At 43.9% G+C, this 27,542-nt stretch overlaps 1 protein-coding gene and 1 long non-coding RNA gene across 14 annotated transcripts in view; one reads left to right on the top strand and one right to left on the bottom strand.

Annotated features, from left to right (window-relative positions):
• LOC131273481 (uncharacterized) overlaps nucleotides 1–26,070 on the bottom strand; it is a 48,201-nt gene extending 22,131 nt beyond the window's left edge. Inside the window, exons 1-2 of the long non-coding RNA XR_009180754.2 lie at nucleotides 25,995–26,070; nucleotides 12,651–12,725 (exon numbers count right to left, since the gene is read on the bottom strand). This is a non-coding gene — a long non-coding RNA (uncharacterized lncRNA). The remainder of the gene's footprint in view (nucleotides 1–12,650; nucleotides 12,726–25,994) is intronic.
• Nucleotides 26,071–26,101: 31 nt separating this feature from the next.
• Nucleotides 26,102–27,542, top strand: part of SETDB2 (SET domain bifurcated histone lysine methyltransferase 2) — a 42,219-nt gene continuing 40,778 nt past the window's right edge. For 3 of the 13 annotated variants that reach the window (XR_011645887.1, XR_011645884.1, XM_058276788.2), the window contains exon 1: nucleotides 26,102–26,762. The gene's annotated coding sequence lies outside the window, so the exon portion shown is untranslated. Of the gene's footprint in view, nucleotides 26,763–27,128; nucleotides 27,325–27,542 lie in introns of those variants that run through there. The other 10 variants (XR_011645886.1, XR_011645885.1, XM_058276791.1 and 7 more) reach the window with 9 other exon arrangements.

The following is a 27,542-nucleotide window of genomic DNA, read 5'->3' as shown; positions in this document are numbered from 1 at the left end:
GCACATGTGCTGTGCTCGCTGCTCCCAGACCAGAGAGCGCCGGCGCCAACCTGCCGGCCTCAAAGCAAAGGCGCGGGGGCCTTCTCTCCACACGGGAGCTTGACCTGTCAGCTCCGCCGCGGGAGCGCCTGCAGGGGCAACTTCTCCCCTGTAAGGTGGCCGCCACACCACCTCCTGGAGGCCTGCAGGGAGACTCCTGCCACTGATCCCTGGCTCCACCCGGGCGCCGCTGCTTCCTCGCCCCCCCTCCCTGAGGAGCTGCTTCCCAGGACCCCTCCCCCGTCACCCCCACGCCCCGCCCGCCACCCCCGCAGGCCTTCTAGTCCCGGCGCAAACGCCCCCTTCCCCGCGTTTCACAGCGCTGTGTGCCCGGCTGTCTTGTCACCCTCTATCCTCTTTACTCTCCTAAGGCTCCCCTAGATCAGGGGTCCACGACCTGCAGCCTCAGGCCGACCCAGCCCACAGCATGCTTTAGTGCGTGAAGTTCCTTGGAACACCACCAGGCAACTCATTTACGGAGGGTCCAAGCTGCCCTGGCCCCACGAAGCCAGAGCAGAGGAGTGGTGACAGAGACCTTCCCCTGCAAAGCCTGACGTGTTCGCTGTCTGGTTCTTTACGGGAAGTCTGCCGGGCCCCGGTCTGGCACGTGAGCTCTTGGAGGGCATGTTTCATGGCCCCAGGGGACCCCAGCGCCTAACCCAGGATCCTGCACGAACAAGTCTCATTACATATCCGATGAACGAACAAACGCATCTGAGAATGGAAAACCCAGCAGCTGGACCCTGAGAGTTTTAAAGAGAAAAATACACATTCTGTAAGCAGGATTAATTATCGAGAATTTAAAAATCTAAAGCCTCATTTTAAAAAATATGTTTCCTGAAAGGGAAATTCTCAGAGGCCCAGTCCACACTGTCCTGGCAAATGCCGGGTAGAGGGAGGGCCTGGGACTCCTGCACAGATGAAAACACGACCCAGAGGTGCACCCAGCAGTGAGGGCGGGGGTGTCAGGCTGAGGACTGCTCAGGGTGGCGGCTTCCAGCCCTGTGCTGCTTCCCGGAGTGTCAAAATATCCCACATCTAAAAGAGGCCAAAATGTCATTTTCAAACAGGTAAAAAATATATATATATTTCCTGAAATAAAATCATCTGGAAATACTTGTCACCCAGCCCAAGGCTACTTTTGGGCTGTTGAAACTTTATTCCATCTTCCAGCACTTTTACCTATAGGTCACTCTTTATTTTTATGATTTGTCCAAAGACCAACATAGATTTTAAGAGTTAACCCAAGCCAAAAAGCACTACAGTTAATTTCTTACTCAAGAACAAAAGGCGTCAACATATCAAGTGTCTTTACTTATCTTCCTGCACTGCTGAAATGCCCGTTCAGCTGCCCTGCTTTTAAGTCCCATGGGGCCCCTTTCTTCCCCACCCCCCATTTCTTAAGTGTCTAATGGCTGAGGTCCCCTTCTTAAGGCAAGTGTGACGCACATGAACCATAAATAGAAGGAAATCAGTTACTTGTTACTGCAAAATTTGGAAATCATTTGCATTGTGTGGAGAGTTGAACCCGAGTTTTTTTTTTTAATGCAGTTAATACCTGGTAATTTTTATCATGCGTTAAAAGGAAATATTGAAAAGTGGTCTCTCCTGTGAGAAGAAGGAGATTTAGCATCCACTTATAAGTCACATAACTAAGTCCCTGAACTCTTCCCAGCCTCCAAAAGGCCAGCCAGGAAGCCTGCGTCAGCTGGGAGGCCAGGCAGCACGCAGCCTACAACGAGGCCTGGGCACTGCGGGGGAGAGCCATGGAAAGCTTAACGCTGAGTAGATCTTGCCAGCCTGGCAGTGGGTGGGACAGTTAATTCAAGCATGAATTTTACCTGAAGGTCCGTATTAACTGTATTCTGCTAGTTACCCTACTACCTGATGAAACGGTATCATCCAACCAATCCCACAAGCAGCAGCCCATTGGGGTACAGAGATAAATTAATGATGAGAAAGATGAAAACGCATCCCAGTAGTACTCCAGGTGCCCAAGTGGAAAGACGAACGTAGCTAGAGAACTATGTTGAGCCAACCCTGAAAAATTAAGTCTCATTGTATGTGATGGTTCTATTCAGTTTTTATTATTTTCTTCCAAATGGCCACCCAGTATGCATCCACTCTTTGTCCTTTCTGTCCTCCTGCCCTGCCCCCCAGAAAAGGACAATACACCCTTCGGTAACCCATAAAGGGAGACCTCAAAGCTCCGCAGTCCTGGACATGACCAACCAGCTGGAAACGTGGGAGCTACTCTGGGTCCACATGAGTAAATGTATCGATGGGCCAATAAAAACTTGGAATGATCACCCAAAATGTGTTTATTAAGCAATGTATGGCTCAGGGTGCTTTGTAAGACATTTGTACAAAGGGGTTTCACTGTGTTACAGATTTGAGAGTACAAGGTAGTACCAAGGGCAGTTCAATACATCTGTGGGTTATTTATACACAAATGAGGTTGGGTAAGTTCCAGACACCCTGTATTCCACCAATGAACACCAAGTTAGAAGGAAAAGGCTCAGTTCACTCAAGATATGATCACATAAAGAAAGGCGCCTGTGGGGAAAGTGGACCTGATTTAGCGACACAGAATCTTTATAAATATACTCCTCTAACTATGTTGGTTTTCCATGGTCTCAATGGCCACGGACACACAGAAATGTTCAGAGAAATGAAATGATCTCCTTAGTGGCCATGTAGGAGGACTGTTTGCATCTCAGTAAACTAGAAATTTATCTTGAGGAAGTTAACTTTGTCATCTTGCCAATCTGACTAAGAAACATTTGGTACCCAAGGTTTAAGCTGACTAAATGGGGAAAGTATCTTCACCTAGGAGCTGGGCCTCACATTATAAAAAGACATCTCAGAATCCAGGAATATCTTGGCCTAGATAAGATTCTAATGTTTTTCTGTTAATTACAATCTGGTCACGTTGCTCCAAAAACAGCAATACTGGATAATGTAAGCATTTAAACTTAGAAATAAAAGTGGTTTGCCAGTTAATACCATTAGGAACCGAAGGTGAAATGAAGTTTCTAGCACCGGACAAACTACACTTTCCTAAAATAAGGGTCATCTTATCACTGGCCTCTGTCACAGTAACCCAGGCCCCAGGATGGAGAATGTTCCATGACTTGTGGCTTTATTAGAAAAGAAATAGTCAAGTCAATCACATTCTGCATCTGCAGTTATTACACGATGCAGCTAAAAAGCAAAACCAACCATTACATTATTTAAAAATAGAAGCCTCCTCTGGAAAATGCCTTTCTAAGAGTCTCAGGGTGGCCTAAAGAGGAGAAAGAAGTAAAAACGTAGGGAAATCCGTGTGCGAGCAGGTCCTCCGGTGGCGCTCTAATGAAGTGGCTGTGTGTCCAAAGCACCTGCCCTGCATGGCTGTGCTCAAGCAGCGGGTGAACTGGCTCGCTGGGGGGGGGGGGGGGGGGGGGAGGGAGCTGGCAGCAACCCACATCGGGGCCCCACAGCTCCCACTGCAGGAAATGGGGAACCCACCCAAATTCCCAGCAAAGCAGCCATTTTCTGCGTGGCAGTCTTCAGCTTGGGCAAGATGCAATTATTAAAGGTTTATCAGAGGCCCAGCCGGGCCGAGATGCCCGTTTTCCGTGTCCTCTGCAAAGCGGCCCTTCAACAGCAGCTTCCCAGGCCTAGATTAGGGTTTGAGGTAAAGAGCGGCCCAAGGCAAAGACCTCCGCCCACTAAGCCCCCTCCGCCTCTTCTGGAAGCCCCTTTGCTGCACCCAGGGCAGCACGAGCCCACACAGAGAGGGTGCAGGGGACACCGCACCCTGCTGCTGAGACCTGGGGCGAGGGCCCGCGTGCGCGGCTCTGGCTCTCGTTTTGCAGCGAGCAGGAGAAGGTATGCAATGGGAGCTGCACTCAACAACCCGGGTGCTTCCGGAAAACTGGATTCATAAGCGTCCGGCTTCCACGTGGAAGCAGCCGGCGGGGCCGGTGCTGGCGAGGCAGAGCTCACGTGGGGGCCCTGGGCGAGGCGGGCTGGCAGAGCAGGGTGCCGGGGTGCATGTGAGCCTCAGGCAGACAGTGCGCTCCAGCGGGGGTGCCCAAAGTCAGCACTAGGCAGAGAACGTACCAGACAGAAGCCCGGCAGGTTCCGGGCAGGAGCGGGCAGGGGTTTCTCCCCGGTGGCCAGCAGGGGCAATGCTCTTTGGAACGTGACAGACTCCAAAAGCAGGATGTCACCTGGAGAGCAGAGGTCAGCGCACCCCAGCAGCCATCAGAACAGGAGAGTGCAGACGATGAAAAAGACACAAGGGGATTACTTTAAAAAATGAATAAAGAGGAAAAAAAAGACACAAGGAAGTGGACTTGGCCCAGTGGTTAGGGCGTCCATCTGCCACATGGGAGGTCTGCAGTTCAAACCCCGGGCCTCCTTGACCCGTGTGGAGCTGGCCCATGCGCAGTGCTGATGCGCGCAAGGAGTGCCGTGCCACGCAGGGGTGTCCCCCGCGTAGGGCAGCCCCACGTGCAAGGAGTGCGCCCGTAAGGAGAGCCACCCAGTGCGAAAGAAAGTGCAGCCTGCCCAGGAATGGCACCACACACACGGAGAGCTGACACAGCAAGATGATGCAACAAAAAGAAACACAGATTCTGGGTGCTGCTGATAAGGATAGAAGCAGACACAGAAGAACACACAGCGAATGGACACAGAGAGCAGACAACTGGGAGGGGGAGAGAAATAAAAAAACGACAAAGGACGGCTGGGGAGAAGCACATCTTTTTGGTTACCAGCAAACAGCAGGGTTCTGTAAGCCCTCATCTCAGGCAGGTAACACCCTGCTCGCCATCAGGGCTTTGAATCCACTCCATCAGGAAAGGGGGCTCCCCAGCGTCCTTTCACGCAGACCAGACAAAGCACTCCTTCGCCCAGAAACCTCATCTGGGGGAAGAGTGTGTCCTGCAGTCTGCACGTCCTGCTGGCCTGCCCAGCATCTTCACGTGGAAGTGGCCTCATGTGCTCCCCGGAGGCCTGAAACCAAGGGCATTTCAATTGGGATGCGTAAGGCTTAACCTGACTAAAGGAAGACCCATCCACTTTCAAGTTTAACCCCCGCCCCTCGCCATTCTCCTAATGCTTCTACTACCCTGGTCTTTGAAGACTGAGGGTAGAATATTTCTCTCTGAAACTTGATATAGAAACCTAGTTTATTTTTGTTTTAAGCATTGCTGTTAAGCTCTGGAGATGACACAGTCTAATTACGCCTCTACGTGTCAAAAACGTTAAATTTTCTATTTTTGCAACTCTACATAAACTAAGGTTTGGAGGAGGCTTCTTGGATGTGCAGTTAGAGTGGAAGTATATTATTCCCGTATTGGGTTGTGATGTAAATTTCTTCACAAACACGAGTGGACCCTCGTGCTTTGTCTGCTTGGCAGACACCATAGAAAAGGCACACCACTTACTTCATCAACTAAATGCAAAAGAAATGAAAGTGTTCGCTTCTCTGGGTTGGCCTCAGGTTGCCTATTGCTGTCAGGGAGCCAACCGTTCTCTGATACACTGAATTCCTGAATCAGAAATGACCTCAGCTTCAAGTGAATGGTGATAATAACTGAAATTTATGTCAGTAAGAGACAAGTGTGGCTTGTTTCCAAATGAAACAAGCATTGAAAATATTTATGGCATATTTCATTATTTCATAAGTGCAACTTTATCCCCAAATTCAGCAAAGCATTTAAAATATATGCAATCTATATTTTATATAATGCTTTGCTACAGTATTGCCCTATATTTTGCCCTATGGCCAAAACAAATGCAAATCACAGAGCAGCAGAAAGGAGATTCTAAGTTTGTCTTGCTTGTTCTTCTGAAGTCAACTTGGCACACTCAGGTAAGTGGGAATACCTGAATAAGATTAAAAACATTCCAACTTTACTTTGATTGATGAAGATACAATCAAAAGTCCTCACAAAAGCCTTTTTTAGATATTAATAAAGCATGCTAAACCTATTCAGATAAACATTCAACGTCTTAGCTCCTTGGATTTGGAGGAATCAACCCACCACTGTCGAGAGTTTTCCCAACAAAACAGCTGCAGATAGACTGGACTTTGCTGGGAGGATGAGTGGGAGTCTACTGGCAAGGATCCGCAGAGGAGGTGCATCTAAGACAAGATGCTTTCTATTGTGTTAAGAATTTTCTATTGCAATGTCAATGGTGCTTCACCAGCAAAATCTGAACAAAGCAGACATAAGAGAAAACAAGGCATCCACAAGCGGAAGTGTGATTTCCACGAAGGTGGCATTCCCATACCAAAGGCACACCATGCCGCCATCTCCAGCAAGCATTTTAATGCCTTTCCCAGCACCCTGAGGCTGAAGCCTGGCCTGCTCCCTGCAAAATCCCATCAGAAAATGAGCGTCGGGTCGTCTTCGACGCTTTCAGTGAGCTGATACAGTAGTACTCGCCTCATGCACGCGGCCGACAATGGACCCTTCTTCCCATCCGGAAAACATTTTCGTGATACCACAGATTCTGGGCTTAATTTGGATTCCAGTCAGTAGGCTCAGAGCCACAGTACATGGTGTGGGTTTGAATTAAATCTCTGTCCCTTAAAAAACCAGCGATGGCTCTAAGCCTGCCTGGTACGTAAACATCTGAACACCATGAAGCACGGCCGTGGCTCTGGGGCCGCCCGCCCCCACCGCCCACCAGCCACAGGAGGAGCCGCTCCCAGCAAGGGCGCTGGAGCGCCCACCCGCACTGAAGAGGCTGAGGGACGTCGGGGTCTTCTGACCCTCGAGTGTCCTAAATGCCCATTTTAATGACAAGGGCTTTGAGCTTCTTCCTTCTTTCTCAAAATTAAAATTGACTATAAAAGACTAGAAAATACTGAAGAGGCAAAACATCATGTACTTACAGAACGTTAGTCAAGGTATTGGTATTTGAAAAACACAGTTAACAGAATCCCCAGAGGCAGTGCGTATGCCACTCCCACTATACTGACCACAGCCACAGTCTCGGGAGGTGTCAATGCTTGTTTAGGGTCAACAGCAGCGGCAGCGCCTGGGATTGCTAATTTCTTTAAAGACTTATTTATTTATTTATCTATCTATTTATTTATTTATTTATTTATTTATTTATTTTTCTCCCCTCCCCCCACCCGGTTGTCTGTTCTCTGTGTCTATTTGCTGTGTCTTGTTCCTTTGTCCGCTTCTGTTGTTGTCAGTGGCACCAGAATCTGTGTTTCTTTTTGCTGCGTCATCTTGTTGTGTCAGCTCTCCATTTGTGCGGCACCATTCCTGGGCAGGCTGCACTTTCTTTCGCGCGCTGGGCGGCTCTCCTTATGGGGCACACTCCTTGCATGTGGGGCTCCCCTACACGGGGGACACCGCTGCGTGGTGCGGCACTCCTTGCGCGCATCAGCACTGCGCATGGGCCAGCTCCACACGGGTCAAGGAGGCCCGGGGCTTGAACCGCGGACCTCCCATGTGGTAGACGGACGCCCTAACCACTGGGCCAAGTCCGATTCCCTGGGATTGCTATTAAACAGCTGCTCAGTTTCCCCAAATACGAGGGCCACAGAAATGCAGACAGACCAGGTGACAAGACAACCTTGTACCTCTGAGAGACAGGTTAAATTTCAAAGCTCCCTAGCTCACTGCAGTGTTGTGTGTAAAATAGCAATCTAAAAGCTGACCAGAACTAGGTGCAAGTTCTCTTTGGAACTTATAGAGTGTGTTCAATTTATTTAAATATGGTTTTAATTCTTTAATACTTACAAAATACTTTTAAAAGTAGAATTCATCACAGCACAGGATCAGCTCGTAAAATTGAACACTCTAATTTTTTAATGGCAAGGTGTAATGTGTTGTTGGTGGTGGGATTTCCAGAGTTTTCTCCAAATATTTGGGAGCCAACTGCCAAATTTATGGACTTACAGGATAATATTAATATCAGAAAGCCAACTGATATAGAAATATAATTTAAAACTATTTGAAATAGTAACGGAAAACCTTTGCACCACTGATATATGGAGAGCGGTCACTGGAGGTTCTGAGGGAAGGGAGAAGAAAGAATAGGTGGGACATGGGGCATTTTGGGGACATTGGGATTGCTTTGCATGATATTGAAATGATGATGGTTAAAGGTCATTATATATTTTGTGAAAACCTATAAAATTGTATGGAGCAAAGTGTAAACCATAATGTGAATCATAGACCATTGTTAGTAGCAATGGGTCATTATTTATCAATTGTAACAAACGTACCATACTAATGAAGATGTTGTTAACAGGGGAAAATGTGAGAGAGGGAGAGGGGGAGGTATATGGGAATCCCCTACATTTTCAAAGTAACTTTTCTATAATATAAAACTTCTAAAAAATAGAGTGAAAAATACAATAAATAAGCTCCTTGCAGCTACTGCTTCTAAGATGCTCTATACTGGGTCACACACGCACCAGGCTCTCAGGACTCTGACCAAGGGTGCCCCCACCCCAGGAGGCTCACAAGGATGAAAGGATGTTTACACAAGTAAGAAACACTTCAGGAGATTTTAAGAGGGGTGTCTGATTATACGAGGCAGAGTATGGCTAATTTTTATAACCTGTGAACCAAAAAAATCGATGTTAATAGGTAATAAACATGCTGCTCTGCACCGCTGGTTACTCAGCCTCACACTGACCAGCAGGAGTGGAAAATTACATCTCACAGTGAGAACCCCATGTCCCCCAAAAGTGCACGATTTAAATTGACTCTAAAGTACATTGATTCGGGGACGAAAAAGAGATGTGTCTTAAAGAGATAAGGAATTCATTTCTCCTATTGTCAAGATTACAAAAATAAAAGAGGTGGCCTCAAATTAGAGATTGCCTTTCAGTAAAAAATTCCTGATCACGTACAGCTGTATAATTTCACGCGCCCTCGCCACAGGCGTAAAGCAGGCAAGTTATTACCGTGACTTTCAAAGAGAAAGTCTCATTTTAAAAAAGGGGGAAGAGCAGGGCGGCTGTAGCTCAGTGGCTGAGCGCCTGCTGCACATGTACTAGGTCCAGGGTTCAATCCCTGGTGCCTCCTAGAAGAAAACAGAACAAAAGTACAACAGGAAGGTACTGACCAGAAGAGACGCTCCACGCCGACTTCACGCGCAGGGACACAGGCCGCTAGACCCTGAGCGTCCGCGGGAAGTCACTGTTCACTCCGCGGGCAGGAGCAGAGGTGGAGGACGCCCGGGGCTCGCCAGGGTGGGGGGCGACACCGATTCGCCTCCCGCCAGAACAGAGGCCGCAACGGCCACCACCCTCCCGCTGCGACTAACCCCCTTCTCCACGATCTCTCGGGGGACAGCAAGGAAGACCAAGGGCCGGGGTTGGAGAACCCCGTGTGTTTCCTGTGCTGAGTCCCCCCCTCACCTCAAAACCATGAAACCGTGCAGGGAAATCTCTTAAACAAGGACCTCGGCCCCTTACGGTGTTGGAGGCCAAGGCTACTTGTTTAACATTGAACAGAGATTTCCCTGGTGAGCCAAAGAAGCATGTTTCCTAATACTTCTTAAAGAGATTTTAGTAACATATAGACTACCTAAAATGCCCCCCTTTAGCCACATTCAGAAATACCTAATACTTTCGATGCCTCATAAATCAGAGATTTCTCCTGGCTTGAGAGTGGACTGGCGAGAGCCCTGAAGAGCCCTGCCCTCGGATCCGGGTGGGAAGCCCCAGTCGCCAACCACGAATCGCTCACGTGGAGGGGACAGTCCAGGACGGCCCTGGAGAAGGCAGAGGAAGCCGCAGGACGCTCACGCACGTACACCCCACGACCGAGGGCGGGTCAGGCTTTTGTCTTTGGGAGGTACTGGGGATTGAACCTGGGCCTTCGTACGTGCAAATCAGGTGCTCAGCTACTGGGCTACACCCGCCTGCCGCCCGGTGGCCCCGAGAATGTGGAAGGCCACCAAGGCCCACGGGGCTGCCTGTGTTCGAGGCCAACCCGACCCTCGCACCAGCGGTCAAGAAAGCTGCGCAGTCTGACCAGCAACACCTGCGCACCACGAGGGCCCACGGATGCGCCAGGGCGACACCCCCACGTCCCCGGCTTTCCAGGGCCCCCACCTGTGGTTCCGTGGCGATACGCTGCAGCGGCGCAGGCGGGCAGCAGCTGTGGAGCTGCAGGATCTGGCTGCGCTTCCACGGACTATCGCAGCTCAGAGAAACCATGCTTAGGAGTAGAACGCTCCCCCCCAAAGGAAATCTTTTCTGCAAATCCAGTGTATACCACTGCTAAAAAAGGAATTCCTGTGGATAAAGCAGGGGGGCGGGAGTGAGCGGTGCCCCACTGGCCCCTCGCCTCCTGAGCAGCCCACTCTGAAGAAGACAGGGCTCCTCCCCCGGCCACGGTGACATCCACGGCCAAGAGAAGGCAGAGGAAGCCTCGGGGGGCTCACAAACGGCTCTACGCCCCCACGACCCGGGGGGCATCAGGGTTTTTTAGGAGGTTCGGGGATTGAACCCAGGACCTTAGCCCCGTGGAGCAGTTAGCTGAGGAGGGAACTTGTCACAAGCAGGCGACGTCCGTCTAGAAAGAGAAGAGGCTCTGGGCACTGACAGACCTGAGGGAGCCGCGGGCTCCGCTCCTTCCCAGGCTGCCAGCGCGCGATGCTCCTCCCTCCTGGGCCTCAGCCTCCTCACGGAAAAGAACGTTTTCCTCGACCCTCAACGGTGAGCACTCCTGCGGACTCGTTTATGAAACAGCAAGGCCTCAGGCGATGCTAACTGCTGGAGAGGGACGGGTTTGCTTCCAGGCACAGGGGGCGAACCTCTGGAACCCGCCCCCAGAACGCCCGGCTTGCCCTCACTTCACTCACATCCTCTTCCCTCTCGCTCACTCACTTCCTTCCAGGGTAGCTGGGCCTGCTCCCCTCTTTTGTGCCTGGTTAGCCGGGGAATGGGTCCCACGTGGAAAAACAACAAAGAAGAAACCTACGGCAGCAGGAAGGAACAGGACCTACCCCGAAATGACCACCTTAAGGCACAGGATCCCCTCCACACAATTGTGTCCATTTCAGTTTTAAGGGCCTTTCCTTGGCATTCTAACCAACGAACCCCCACCCCACCCCAGAATCCCCCAAACCTCCTGGCTAGTCCACCTGCTGTCGCTCCACCAGACTTCTCCATAACCCCACTGTCAACTTCTGCTCTTGGTTCATCTCCTTTCGCCTAGTGGAACCTCCTGTTCCAAATCCGGTCCCAGCTCCTGGACTAAGCTTTCTACAAACCTCATAAAGAATGGCCAGAGGCCTAGAGTTGCCTTGCCTGTCTGCATACTCGGATCTTCTGAGTGTAAGCACCTGCAGTGCTGAATGCAGCCAGCGCAAATGATCAAAATTCACAGGTCAGCCACACAACAACCACTGTCCCTTAAAACATACTGTAAAAATGAAAAACCGAGCATAAAATACCACTGTCGAACAGTTGTGTGCACTAACCTCAACCATTTTTGCAGTGAATTCAGGCACCATTTTGGTGGACAAGGGGAGCTATTAAATAGCAACAAAAGCAAACCCTGGGGAAGAAAGAAAATCTGATTTCAAAGTTATCATACTATAATAATCAAAATGCCCAGGTTTGAAAAAAAAATTACAATGCATATAAAGAAACAGGAAAGTATGGTTCATTCAGAGGGAAAAAAGTTTAAAAAGAAGATATACAAATGGCTAAAAGTACATGAAAAGACACAGAACATCATTTGTCATTAATGTATGCAAACCACAGTAAGCTACCACTTCACGGCCACTAGGATGGATATTATCAACAAATGTTGGAGAGGATGTGGCAAGACTGGAACTTTTATATTGCCGGTGGGACTATAAAATGGTACAGTCATTGTGGAAAACAGTTTGAGACTCCCTCAAAAATTAAACATGGAATTACCATATAACCTGGCAGTTTCATTCCTAAGTATACACCCAAGAGGAATAAAAACAGCAAATTGAAGAGGTATTTCTATACTTATGTTCATAACAACACTATTTACAATAGCCAAAAAGCAAAATTACTCAAGCAAAAAAAATTTTTTTTAATTAAAAATAACCAAACAAATGAAAAAACAACTCAAGTGTCTATCAACAGACAAATGGATAAATGGATAAACAAAATGTGGTATTCTCAGTCACAAAAGGAATGACATCCTGATACATTTTATGGCACAGATGAACCTTAAAAGCAATATGCCAGACACAAAAGGACAAATATTGTATGATTACACTTATATGAAATATCCAGAATAGATATGGATATGAATAGTCATTCAGAGAGACAAAGTCATTATAGCTTACAAGGGGCTGGGATGGGAGGAAATTATTGGTTAATGGGTACAGAATTTCTGTTTGGGGTGATGAAAGGGACTTGGAAAAAAATAGTGATGATGGTTGCACAACAGTGTGAATGTAATTAATACCATTGAATTTATATTTAAAAATGGTAAAAATGGCAAATTTTATGTGAGATATATTTTACTACAATAACAGTGTTTAATGCAGGGTTTTATCAATTTATTCCTGATCATTTCATTTTAGTGTGTTCTGTGTAGTCTACAAGGGTCACTTAAAATCTTGATTGATTCATTGTATTAGCTTACCTTAAAGTTGTGGGTCATCTACAAATTTGTTTAAACTTTCTCAGTCTTCATTCAAGTCACTGATCAATACAGCTTCTGACAAAAAAAAAATGAAACTTAAAAATTAATTTTGAAAATACAGAAAATTCAACACCTTTCCTTTTTGCTCTCAGGTACATGGAATCATTAAATTTCCATCATAATCAAATACAAATGAATAAAAATAAGAAAGTCCCCCTACCCAAATTGCAAGAGGTAGTCCTTTTAAAAAGCATTATTTTAACCTAATGATAAATATATTTATTATCAAGGGAAACCAGCAGAAGTATTGAAGGGGTGTCTTTGGTGAAGGAATTATATAATTCCACTGGAGGAATTATAAGTTACTGAAACTAACATCTAAAGGGCTGGTGCAAAGATCCGTCCCCAATTGATGATCTCTTCCTAGATCATTCGATAAAACTTTAGCACTTTCATCTTCCTCTTATTTCCCAGCACAAAGATTAGAAAAATAGCTTTATAAGTGTCACAAGGAAAACCTTGAGGGGTTTTGCATTTAACAGCATCTATACCTGCTATATTTTTTCTTTCTGCTTTAACATACTTTTAATTCACATTTTTAAACTAATCTCAGTCATCAATGTAATTTGTAAAATGTTCATCTCCAACATCAATATAAGGGCAGTTAAGTGTGCATGTGTGTGTGTGTGAACGCATGTTCCCATCAGAAAACTTACACTTCTTTAGTACATTGCACTTGCCTGAAGAATGTATAAACCACTGATTCTGCATCTGCATCTGTATTTCCTGAGCAGCAATTACAGGTTTAAATAGAACACTTAAGCTCCTGTTCTTTCTTCTCAAAATTTGGTATATATACTGTAACAATGCAGTAGAAAAATGGCTGGCTTTGGAGTCACAGAGATCTATCTGATTTTAAATCTCAAGGTCCCATTTAGCACCCATCTAATCTAAAGCAAATCACTTAACCTCTCTGAACTTGTCAAGAAAATAACACCATGGGTTTCAAAAGGAAGCTGCAAGAATCAATAATATAGCATGATAGAGTGCATAGCACAATGCCTGCCACGTACCGTGCATTCTATTATGTTAGTTTTCATTCTGTGCAAACTTGTACTTTGTTTTCACTTTGTTCAATCTGTCAAAGGAGTTTTTCAAATGAAAATTTCTTAAATCAATGTCTTGATAAACTTCTATTGATTGGTTCAACAACTATGAACATTTCACATTTATTTTATGCAATAATATACATGAAGTAGTTTCTAAATAGCAATAGACCAACGATAGTACTGCTGAATATATGCCACTGAGAAGGTATAGTAGAAAAATCTATGTTCTAAACTGACAAGAAATGGTTCTGTTTGTGCGTGGTCATGTCACCAAAAGTTTAGTTACATAAACTTGCTTCGAGTTCCTTTTCAGATTTTTCTTTTGTTGAGACTGTTCCTCCTTTTCAATTTTATTTTTGAATATGCAAACATACATGATTCCAAGGTAAAAAGTATATAAACAAGTTATATTTAGAGAAAACTCTCTTCCATTGATACCTTTCACCTGTTCCCTCCCTGCTGTGTTACTCTACATACTGTTCTGGTCCTTTTTTTCACTTCACATTATATAGAGGTTATTCTATATTGGCACATACAGATTTTCCACATTCTCTTTTATGACTGAATAATATTCCATTGTTTAGATACACTTTATTTCATCCAATCAATCCCCTATTAATTGTTATTTTGGTTGCTTCCAATCTTTTGCTAATACAACTAATACTGCTGCAACAGAGCATATGCAAATACCAGGTCATATTTTATGTCAGTGAATCTTCAGAATAAATTCCTAAAATCGAATGTATAAGTCAAAGGGTAAATGCACATGTGATTTTGCTAGATATTGCCAAATTTCTTCCCATAGGCTTTGTGCTTTTGTATGGCTACCACCAGTGTACAAAACTATCTGGTTCTCCATGGTATTCAGAATACATTGTGTAACTTTTAGGTTTTTGGATTGCTTATCTTGATTTGTGAAAGTTTCCATTAAGATTAACTTTTTGTGATATAAGTTGCAAATACGTTTCCTCATTTGTTTTTTTACTCTTTTTTTTCCTGGCATTTTTACCAGGTAAAATTTGTTCTTTAATGTAGTGGAATTTACCATGGTTTTAATTTTTTCATAGGCTGAGTCATAATTATAAAATCCTCATAACAATGACAAAAATGTTGCTCCATGGCTGTTTTGCTTTATATATTGCCATTGAGCAATCTCTGGCTAACCTCATCTTCTTGCTTGGAAGCCTAGAGGAGATTTTCTTCATTATATTGAAAGTCAAATAGTCTTCCTAAGACATGGAGTTGAACACTTTGGATCCATTTTCCTTGTTATTTCTCCTTTGACTCATTGATTGCTTAAAAGTTTATTATTTAATTTCCACATCTTTGTGAATTTTCCGGTTTTTACTCTGTCATTAATTACTAACTGCATACCATTGTGGTAAGAGAACACACTTTGTGTGATTTCAGTCTGTTTAAATTATTTAGACTTGTTTTGTGAAATCATATGACATACCCTGGAGAATATGTCATGTGCATTTGAGAAGAATGCGTTTTCCACAATCATTGGATGGAGTGTTGTTCTATATATGTCTGCTATTTCTATTTGGTTTATATAATAGTATTGCCCATGTCCTCCATTTCCTTATTGATCTTCTGTCTAGATGCTCTATCCACTATTAAAGGTAGTGGATTTACATCTCCTACTTTCAATGTAAAATCTGTTTGTTTTATGTATTTTGCAGTTCTGTTCATAGATAGATGCCCTTAATTGTTATATCTTCTTGATGAATAGACCCTTTGGTCTATGTATCTATCTTTGTGCCAGTACCATACTGTTGTGACACCTGTAGCTTTGTATTATGTTTTAAAGTCAGGAAGTTTGAGTCCTCCAACTTTGTTCTTTTTCAAGATGTTTTTGGCTATTCAGGGCCCTTAATTCTCCTAAATAAATTGATAATTGGCTTTTCCATTTCTGCAAAGTAGACTGTTGGAATTTTGATTGGAATTGCATTGAATCTGTAAATCATTTTGGGTAGGACTGACATCTTAACAACATTTAGTTTTCCAATGCATGAGCACAGAATGCCCTACCATTTATATAGGCTTTTTTTTTCTTTTAGCAATATGCTGTTGTTTTCCATGTATAAGTTTTAGTTGGAATTGTAAATGTAATTTATTTTTCCTGATTTCTTTCTCAGTGTGCTTATGAGTATATTCAGACACTACTGATTTTTAGGTGTTACTCTTGTACCCTGCCACTTTGCTGAATTCATTTATTGGTTCTAGTAGCTATGTTATAGATTTTTTCAGGAGTTTCTATGTATAGTATCATGTCATCTGGAAATAGTTTTTTTTTTTTTAAGATTTATTTATTTCTCTCCCCTTCCCCCCGCACCCCAGTTGTCTGTTCTCTGTGTCTATTTGCTGCATCTTCTTTGTCTGCTTCTGTTGTCAGTGGCTTGGGAATCTGTGTCTCTTGGTTGTGTCATCTTGCTGTGTCAGCTCTCCGTGTGTGCGGTGCCATTCCTGGGCAGGCTGCACTTTCTTTCATGCTGGGTGGCTCTCCTTACAGGGCACACTCCTTGCGAAATGGGCTCCCCTATGCGGGGGACACCCCTGCATGGCAGGGCACTCCTTGTGCACATCAGCACTGCACATGGGCCAGCTCCACACGAGTCAAGGAGGCCCTGGGTTTGAACCTTGGACCTCCCATGTAGTAGGCGGACGCCCTAACCACTGGGCCAAGTCCGTTTCCCTGGAAATAGTTTTACTTCTTCCTTTCCAATTTCTTTTCCTTAGCTAATTGCTCTGGAACTCCAGTACAATGTTTAACAACAGTGGTGACAGAGGATAAGCTTGTCTTGTTCCAGTTGTTAGAAGGAATGCTTTCAGTCTTTCACCATTGAGTATGATGTTGGAATGGGTTTTTCATATGTGCCATTTATAATGTAGAGGATATTCCTTTTTTCTAGGTGTTCTTATTAAGAAAGAATACTGAATATTGTCAAATGCCTTCTCTGCATCAATTGGGATGGTCATGTGGTTTTTCCCTTCTTTTATTTAAATGATGTATTACATTAATTGATTTTATGTTGAACCACCCTTGCTTACCTGGGATAAACCCACTTGATTATGGTGTATAATTCTTTAATGTGCTGTTGGTTTTAATTTGCAAGTATTTTGTTGAGGAACTTAGCATTTCTATACATAAGAGAAATCAGTCTATAATTTTATTTTCTTTACCTGGCTTTTGTATTAGGGTGATATTGATATCAAAGAATGTGTTAGGTAGTGTTCTCTCCTCAGTTTTTTGGAAGAGTTTGAGCAGGATTGGTACCAATTCCTCTTGGAACGATTGTTAGAATTCTCCTGGGATTTTCTTTGTTGTGAGGTTTTTCATGAGTGATTCAATGCCACTGATTGTAATTGGTCTGTGTAGGTCTTCTATTACTTGTACAGTCAGTGTAAGTTGTTTGCATTTTTCTAGGAATTTGTCCTTTCCATCCAGGTTGTCAAATTTGTTGGCATACAGTTATTCATAGTATCCTCTTATCCTGTTTATTTCTGTGGGATCAGTGGTAATGTTGCATCACATTTCTGACTTCATTAGTGTCTTCACTCTTTTTTTCATTGTCAGTCTAGTTAAAGGTTTCTCTATTTTATTGATCTTTTCAACAAGCCAACTTTTGGTTTTGTTAATTCTATTTTTATTCTCAATTTCATTTATTTCTACTCTACTCTGTATTTTCCCCTCTGTTTGCTTTGAGATTAGTTTACTGTTCTTTTTCTAGTTCCTCCAGGCTTGGAGTTAAGTCTTTGATTTTAGCTCTTTTTTTAACAAATCAATTTTATTGATACACATTAATAAAGCATATAAATCCACCCAAAGTGTAAAATTAGTGGTATCTGGTATAATCACATAGATGTGCATTCATTGCTTCAATGATTATTAGAGCATTTTAATTATTTCAATAATAATAAAAAACAAAAAAGAAACAAATAAAAAAGCCTAATGGCTCTTCTTTTTTAATGTAAGCATACAGGGCTATAAATTTCCCTCTCACCACTGCCTCTGCTATATTTTATACATTTTCATATGTTGTGTTCACATTTCTGTTCATCTCAAGATAATTATGGATTTCTCTTGCAATTTCTTATTTGACCCACTGATTATTTAAGAGAGTGTTATTTAACTTCAATGTATTTGTGCATTTTCCGGTTCTCTGCCTGTTATTGATTTTCAGCTTTATTCCATTATGGCCAGAGAAGATGCTTTGTATGATTTCAGTATTTCTAAATTTATTGAGACTTATTTTGTGCCACAACATAAGGTCTACCCCGGAGAATGATCCATGTGCACTTGAGAAGAAAGTATACCTGCTCTTTTGGGATGCAATGTTCTGTATAGGTCTGTTAGGTCTAATTCATTTTTCACAATATTTAAGTTTTCTGTTTTCATATTGATCTTCCACCTAGATGTTCTATTTATTAAGGAGAGAAGTGTTTTGAAATCTCCAGCTATTATTGTGGAGGTGTCGATTTTTCCCTTCAGTTTTGCCTCATGCATTTTGGGGCATGATGGTTAGGTGCATAAATATTTATGATTGCTATTTCTTCTGGGTGGATTGCCCTTTAAAAAAATTTTATTTATTTATTTATTTATTTCTCTCCCCTTCCCCCTCCACCCCAGTTGTCTGTTCTCTGTGTCTATTTGCTGCATCTTCTTTGTCCACTTCTGTTGTTGTCAGTGGCACGGGAATCTGTGTTTCTTTTTGTTGCGTCATCTTGTTGTGTCAGCTCTCCGTGTGTGCGGCACCATTCCTGGGTAGGCTGCACTTTCTTTTGCACTGGGCAGCTCTCCTTATGGGGCGCACTCCTTGCGCATGGGGCTCCCCTACACGGGGACACCCCTGCGTGGCGTGGCACTCCTTGCACGTATCAGTACTGCACGTGGGTCAGCTCCACACGGGTCAAGGAGGCCCGGGGTTTGAACTGCAGACCTCCTGTGTGTTAGACAGATGCCCTAACCACTGGGCAAAGTCCGCTGCCCGGATTGCCCTTTTAAGCAACATAATGTCCTTCTTTGTCTGTTGTAGCAGTTTTTTACTTAAAGTTTATTTTACACAATATTAGCATATCTACCCAAGCTCCTTTTTGGTTAATATATGCATGGATTTTTCCCCTATCCTTTCACTTTCAACCTATTTGTGTTTGGGTCTAATGTGAGTCTCTTATAAGCAACATATATTGGATCGTGCTTTTTAAAAATCCATTTTGCCAAACTTGTGTTTTTTGATTGGAGAGTTTACTACTTTAACATTGTGATATTACTGTAGAGGCAGTACTTATATCAGCCATTTTGTCCTTCAGTTTTTATATGTCATATCTTTTTGTTTCTCTTTTCCTTTAGTGCAATTTTATGTATAGTTGATATTTCTTGACATATCTGACTGATCCCTTTTTCATTTGTTTCTATATATATTTTAAAGATTATTTATTTATTTATCCCCCCCTTGTTGTTTGCGTTCACTGTGTCTATTTATTATGTGCTCATCATCCTTTTAGGAGGCACCGTGAACCGAACCTGGGACCTCCCATGTGGGAGAGAGGTACCTAATTGCTTGAGCCAGCTCTGCTTCCTGTTTTGTTGTATCTCTCATTATGTTTTCCTCCTTGTGTCTCTCTTGCTTGTCTTCTAGGAGGCACCAGGAACCAAACCTGGGACCTCCCATGGCTGGATCTCATTTGCTTGAGCCACATCTACTTCCCTATATTTTAAATACTTTCATTGTAGTTGCCCTAGAGTTTATATTAACACTCTACATCTATATCCTACTAATTTGAAAAGATACCTTGTTTCAATAGCATATACATTCTCTGCTCCCACATTGGTTTCCCCTTTGTTGCTTTTGTCTCACTTTGCCATTTTTCATTTTACATGCCTGTTATCAGCAAATACGGAGTTTTTTGTCTCTGGAGGAGAGCTTTGTGAGCCACCTTTAAATGCAGGCTAAGTTCTGGCACAGCAAGCCTGCAACAAGTACCCTGGTTTAGTCTTTCAAGCGGCCACCAGACAGAATGGCACAGAAATGCATGTACCCCATATGTGCTCAGGGGTTGCAATACTCCCTCTGGAACCAGGACCAGGGAACAGAACCAGCAAGAGCAGTCTGGGTTGATGCTGAGCTAGGGAGGGGCCAGCAAGGACACGTCTTCTTATCATTTTTAAGTTGCCTTTTTCTTGACTAGATATTTGCCATGTTGCTGGAGCTCTGAAAAAGATGATTCCACCGGATCATTTGCTGTGTATAGCTCCTGTGGAAGGATGGTGCCCTGGAGCACCTCACTCTGTATCTTGATCTTATAGGACTCCTACTCTCTTTCTTTTATTATTCTGTCATGTATATTCCCATATTTTCTAATTTAAACACCATTACATTTTTTCTTCTTTTTCCCAATTCTTTATACCAAGTTGTTAGCTGTTATTTCACATCCTTCTAAACGTAGTCATTTCATTTGAGTGCTTCTATTTCTGATTTGTCCTGTTTGTTCAAAGATCGCATCTTTTCCTTAGTTTCTCTTAGCTCATTTTGAAGTATTCAGATTATCATTTTCATTGGTCTTTTGGCCACATTTTTTGTTTTGTTTTCATCATATAATGTACTATGGTTTCATTTTCACATTTTAAAATTATAACTAAGTATATAATTGTATTAGTCAGCCAAAGGGGTGCTGATGCAAAGTACCAGAAGTTGGCTGGTTTTTATAAAGGGTATTTATTTGGGGTATAAGCTTACAGATACCAGGTCATAAAGCATAAGTTACTTCCCTCACCAAAGTCTATTTGGAGCAAGATGGCTGCCGACGTCTGCAAGGGTTCAGGCTTCCTGGGGCTTCTCTTTGTGAGCTTATTTCCCAGGGCTCCAGCTTAAATCTTCAGCATCAAACTCCAACATCAGAAACCCCAGCTCTGTTCTTTGCCATGCCTTTCATCTGCGAGTCGCCACCCACCAAAGGGTGGGGACTCAATGCCCTATTCATAACTCAATCATGCCGAGGTATAGATCAGATTACAAACATAATCCAATATCTATTTTTGGAATTTGTAACTATATCAAACTACTACAATAGCTAAATCCTTTCCCCCAGATATGTATATATTTTCCTGGATTTATTAAGAGATTCCTGTATAATAGGAAATGGACACACCATAATTTTAAAAAATTTACTTACCAGTTGAGGGTATTTGGGTTATTTTCAGTTTTGGTGATGATAAATAAAATCGCTGTATTTGCAGAGGTTTTTTTGTGAACATAGATTTTCATTTCATTTCATAGGAAGAATTCAGAAGAGTTACCAGGGGAATTCAAATTAGAACCACTGTGAGATCCTACTACATGTATCTTAGAATGGCAAAAATTAACACACACACAAAACTTTTATCAAGTGCTGGCAAAGATAAGAAGCTACTTGACTTCCTATATCTTGCTATAAATTTCAACTTAGGAGTGGGATTAGTAGGTAATTATTGTTAAGACAAACCTACAGCTTAACTAATAATAAATTCCAAGCTGAGAAGTGTGGGCTTTGTCAGGAATACAATGGCAAATAAAAATTTTAAAGGAAAATAGTATCTAAGTTAGGGTAGTGATATTCCGAGTAGGAACATGAGCAGGAAAACCATTTTGGAGGTTGAAGTTATAGATTATCCTGTTGGGTGATAGGGCAAGTGATAAATTTGAGATTTTAAACCTGACCCACTCAGAAGATGACTATAATATTCATCAAGGGAAATGGACTTGGCCCAGTGGTTAGGGCATCCATCTACCACATGGGAGGTCTGTGGTTCAAACCCCGGGCCTCCTTGACCCGTGTGGAGCTGGCCCATGTGCAGTGCTGATGCGCACAAGGAGTGCCCTGCCACGCAGGGGTGTCCCCCGCGTAGGGGAGCCCCAAGCGCAAGGAGTGCACCCATAAGGAGAGCCGCCCAGCGTGAAAGAAAGTGCAGCCTGCCCAGGAATGGCACCGCCCACACTTCCCGTGCTGCTGACGACAACAGAAGCAGACAAAGAAACAAGACGCAGCAAATAAGCAAATAGACACAGAGAACCAACAACGGGGGGGGGGGGGATTAAATAAATAAATAAATCTTAAAAATAAAATAAAATAAAATATTCATCAAGACAGAAAATATAAGAGGGAAGAGTTGTCTTTTATAAAGTGAATATGAAACTGCCCAAAGGCCATGAGAAAAGTGGATTAATGCTCAAGAGGGCAGAACATGACACCAATTTCGGGACCATTTGCATAAAGATTATAATTTAAGCTGTAAAATGTTTAAGCAGTTAGAAAAAATGAGTTTACAAAGGGAGAAGTCACAGAAGGTTTACTTAGACAAAATAAACTGTTTTTTAAATTTCTCCATAGTTTAAAAATAGCATAAAGTAGTGTTTTCCTGGTGGCGGACTTGGCCCAGTGGTTAGGGCATCCGTCTACCACATGGGAGGTCTGCGGTTCAAACCCCGGGCCTCCTTGACCCATGTGCAGCTGGCCCATGCGCAGTGCTGATGCGCGCAAGGAGTGCCGTGCCACGCAGGGGTGTCCCCCACGTAGGGGAGCCCCACGCGCAAGGAGTGCGCCCCGTAAGGAGAGCCGCCCAGCGTGGAAGAAAGTGAAGCCTGCCCAAGAATGGCGCCACATACACGGAGAGCTGACACAACAAGATGAAGCAACAAAAAGAGATACAGATTCCCGTGCCGCTGACAACAACATAAGTGTTCAAAGAAGACGCAGGAAATAGACACAGAGAACTGATAACCAGGGTGGGGGCGAAAGGGGAGAGAAATAAACAAATCTTAAAAAAAAAAAAGTGTTTTCCTTTTCTTATGGGACAATCTGAAAATTCCTGGTGTTTATCTTGCAGTTAGTCATTTTCAGTGGTAAATGGAATGCTTCAGAATTCATGTATTCAATCAGTTTCATAAGTTAACTGAACACCAACAACACTGCAATGTTGATTTTGACCTTTATACTTTATAGTTCTAAATTGCTTTTTAATTTTAGTTGTATATTATTTTGTTTACATCTGCAATGGACCATATTGGTTAAAGACCAGAAAGATGATGGTGAAATACCTTAAGTTAACCAGGAATAGAAAAATATTTCTGCAAATTCATCTTAAAATTTTACAAAGTGACATTTATATCATCAGAATTATTACACCCAACTGCAATGGCAAAAATCAACAAGGAAGGATGGTCCAATAATGAGCCCTTGATATGCTTAGGAGCCTCTGTGCCTGAAATATGAACGAGGCCTAGAGCTGTAGGGTGCCTAAAAGTTACCTCCTGGGAGCCTCCATGTTGCTCAAATGTGGCCACTCTCTAAGCCAAACTCAGTATGTAAATGCATTACTTACCCACTCAATGTGAAACATGACTCCTGGGATCCTTCCCTGGTGCCGAGGGATTATTACCAATCACTAACTTGAGAAGCAACTAGAAAGAGACCTTGAATAAAAGGGTCAACTCAGACCAGCAGAATATCTCAGCCTACATGTTGGATCAAGTGTTAAAAACTGCTCTTTGACCTTGAATAAAAGGGGGAAATGGCAAAGACAAATGAGTTGGGAAGGCTAAGAACCTTCCAAAAAGAGTCAGGAGGTCATCAGAGGGGCCTCACTTACGCACACCTCAGCAGGACCCCAGAAAAAGCCAAAGTAGATACAACCAGAGGTACTGGTTCTCCTGAAGGCTACAGAGATCCAGAGCGTATACAGTCATGACAGATGGATTTGAGCTCTGTGCCATGTCAGAGGGCCCTACTTTGGAATTTGTGCTCCTCAGCTGGACTCAGATGTGACTTTTCCACATGTGCCTCTTCTGTCACTTTTACTGAACCTGTGGTTGGCGCTAGGGATGGTCCACACACAGGAGACTTGAATCTCTGAACTGCGCATGTGCCAGCTGGGCCCTGAGCCTCAGCAGTATTAGGACTCCTACTCTCCGGTTCATTGGACTTACCCAGGTCTGCTAACAGGGATGGGACGATGGGTAAACATCACACCAGGGAATCAAGAGTGCCAACAACTGCAAGCAGAGGAATTGCATTCATGATCCTTGTGGAATCTAAGCCCCTTCTTGATCTAGAGGTGGAGAGGACATCACCATCCCAGGGTTCACAGAATGGAGAATAAAATATGGACTAGAGTGAACTTACTGATATTCTATTATAAAACCATTGTGATGAGTAATAGAAGAAATTTTAGCATCGAGGTGGAAGAAGTGGCCACAGTAGTTGCTGAGGGCAGAGAGAGGATAGGAGAGATGTGATGTGGGGCATTTTTGGGATTTTGAGTTGTCCTTAATGATACTGCAGGGTTAGATGCTGCCCTTTATATATCCTGCCATAACCCACTGAATGGACTGGCAGAGAGTGCGAACTACAGGGTAAACTATTATCTGTGTAGTGCAGCAGTGCCCCAAAATGTGTTCACCAAGTGCGATAAGTGTGTCACAATGATGAGGGAGGTTGTTGGTGTGGGAGGAGTGAGGTGGGGGGTGGGGAGTATACAGATACCTCTTAAATTTTTTAGTGTAACTTTTTTGTGTGATATATATATCTTCAAAAAAATACAATTTACAAAAATGATGTGGTGGGGGGTGGGGAGTAGGTTATATGGGAACCTCTTATGTTTTTTGTTTATGTTTTTAATGTAACATTCCTTGGGATCTATTAACTTTAATTTTAAAAAATATTATAAAGCACAATAAAGTGGTTCTAGTACTTAAATAACTTTTTTTTAAAGAAAGTAATTAGTAGGTGTAAATTGGTTTTTCAGTTTTCAAGGAAAAAAATCTATTACATTTTAAAGATGTTACTTACCAAAAAATGCCTACAATTACCCTAAAATCTCCACTCATAAAAGCATTTTGATTTTTAAGGTACTAATGCAAGAATTCCAAATAGATCCTGATATCAGTTTTTATTGATTTTATACTGAATTACCCAAGTAAATTTTAATCTACATTCCGTGATGAAACACCACATTCATTTCAAGAGTTAGCAGTTGTAAGGTGTTATTAATTTTTTTCTTTGAAAATTAAACAGCCTGCAACACTTGATACTGGGAAAATCTAAATCTGTATATATAATAAGTCCTTTGAAATACAGTATTTAACCTATTCATCTAAAGAGAAACCATTTTAAGTTACTTATAGCTCACACAAAAATAACATTTTTAAAACTTTCTTAGGATCTTAAGGAGATTTTATCGCATGAAACCTAAAGGGCTGTAGTCTGCAAAGAAAAACCTGAATACATATTTATCGAAGTTATTATTTTAAAACTATTTTTAAAAGTACAGAACATATCTGTGTAACAAAATAAATGTAAAATTGTGTACTTTGATTTTAAATTGCGTTCAAAAGAAACTAGAAAAGCAATAAACTGTCTTCAGCAAAAGAGATCTAAGACAGTGACTTTATATTTGATTTTCATTTATTGATTTTCATTCATTGAACGGCCTTACAAAAGCTTCCGTCCTGCCCCAAGACGAAGCAATCAAAGCATGTCACGACAGGGTTAAACATCTTCCACAGAACGCAATCGTGGAGATCAAGAGTTAAAATAAGTCTTCCTTCACTGCCACTGCCTCTTGAAAGACTTCTGCCAAAAAAGACCCGCCACTTTCTAGCTTTGAACCAAAGACAGCTGCAGGAAGGCTGGACGCCCACTAATAAACGCCGCCGAGGCCCTGACGCCCTCACAACCCAAGGAGTGAGAGGCAAAGCCTAACGACCGGGAAGAACCAACCCTCGAAGCAGCCGCTCTCCGGCCAACGACAGGCCACGTAAAGGTCCCTTCCGAATCTGGGCAGAGTGAGGAACCCCCCTCCCCGCCCCCATTAACAGCCGGGATCCTTTGAGAGGCAGGCGGCCCCTCAGGCATCCTCCTTTGTCAGCAGAGGGGTTGGTGATCAGACTCTCTCCAAGACAAAGGTGACTGGGCTCCCAGGAGCCCAAGGAATCGACGCTAAAGCATCAGAGCGGCAGCCAAGGCCGACAAACCAAAGCTCGGGCTCGCCCCCCACATCACGATTCCCGTACTCCCTACCCAGGGCTCAGACCCAGGCTACGGAAACCTTTCCTCTGGGACGGGTCGCCTCCCTCAGGGCCCTCCTCTTCCCCACTTCTTGCCCAGCACCCGTTTCAGGCCGATGAACCGCTAGGGTAGCTCGCAACTCTCAAGAAGCCCAGTCCAGCCACACACAAGATGGCAGCTACAAACCTACCGGAGGAAACGGCTGCGCCACCACTCCTGCGATGCCGGTCTCTCGATCGCGGGCGACCCCATTGGCCCAGCCAGATGACGCGCGACAACCCGAGAGCGCAGGCAGCCAATGGGGAGAAGGCGCGCTCGGTCTGCGCCGCGGAGCGGGCGCTTGCGCGCGCGGGGAGGCGAAGGCGGGCACCCGGTGAGGTGTGCCGCCAATGGGCTTCCGGTGAGGGAGTGGGGGGGCCGTTGGCGTCTGGCTTCTCCTGTTTAGGGTCGCGGCAGGCAGGCCTGGGTGTTTGGGGTGGCGTCCTCCCCACCTCCCTCGACTGAGGTGAAGACTAGTAAATGGTAAAGCCCTTCCCGGCCACGTTGCTCCTGGGCCCGCGGGGTGTCGGTGGCGTGGAGTCGGGAAGGAGCCTGACTACCGGGGTCGCCTGAGGAGTGGGCGGAGCGGAGAAGGCGGAGGAGTTCGTGCGGCGAGTTCCGCCGCGGCTCCTCGGGCGGACGGCGCCCGGGACCTGGGGAAGCCGCGAGCCCTGTACCGCGTGAGCTGCTCCGGCCCTCCCCCCCGCCCCCCCAATCCCTGGCACCAGCGAGCCGACCCAGGCTGGAGACGGGGTCGCCGGCGCCCCGAATTCGCCAGCCCTTCCCAGCCTATCTCCCGGGGCCTTCCTTAACCAGAAGGGGCTCTCTAAGCCGCGGGAACCTGAGGCTGCAGGAAATGGACTGCAGTTAAAAATGCAAAAGCAGGACTCGAAGTGTTAGCCAGTGACCCATTTCGCAGGTAAGACTACACAGCCCGAAATCAGTGAACTCGTGGAGTGGTGATCAGAGCCCAGTCAGCCGTAGCCCAGTAACGAAGTAAATACAAGGAGGAACCAAAGTACCCACTGCTCGTCGGCACGTGGAAACCAGCCCGAGTTCTGTACAGATAAGTCAGCAGGCCAAGTAGAGCGGTAATGTGGAGGAGGTAGAATAGAGTCCTCAAAAAAAAATCGTCCTGAAGCTACCTGGTTCATTATTTTGTCACTTATTGTGTGACTTTTTTAGTTTCCATAGCAGAAAACCAGGCATGCGAAATTATTTCAATGTTAAGGGGATTAAATAACTCGTGAAGGATAAATGTTCATTATCGTCACGGTTATTTCAGACTTGAGGAACTGAGAGGAAAGGATCACATTTCTTTAAGAACCTATTTTTGAAAACGAAAAATAAACATATTGCAGTGAAACAGCTGAATTTGTTTTTCTGCCAAAAACAAAGGATGAGGAAAAAAAATGAACAAATACCTAAATTCCAGTTACCGTCCGAGATATTAATGCTGGTTATCTCTGGATGATGGAATTGTGAGTAATTTTAATTTTCTTTAAATGTATTTTGAAAAATTTCCTTTATTTTTGTAATTTCAGTTATTTTTAACTTTTCGGAAGGTGTGGACAACACTGGGTGTTCTTTAAAAGGATTGTGTACTTGAGTACGCTCACTGCTGTAGGTGGAAGTATAAATTGGTAAAACCTTTTAAAAGGCAGTTTACCAATATGCTTTATAATGATACAGCTCTTTG

This window comes from Dasypus novemcinctus, chromosome 15 (assembly GCF_030445035.2).
Source record: "Dasypus novemcinctus isolate mDasNov1 chromosome 15, mDasNov1.1.hap2, whole genome shotgun sequence".
In the NCBI taxonomy this organism is placed as follows: Eukaryota; Metazoa; Chordata; class Mammalia; order Cingulata; family Dasypodidae; genus Dasypus; species Dasypus novemcinctus.
The sequence above is the reverse complement of the archived record's forward strand: the minus strand, read 5'-3'. Positions and strand labels throughout refer to the sequence as shown.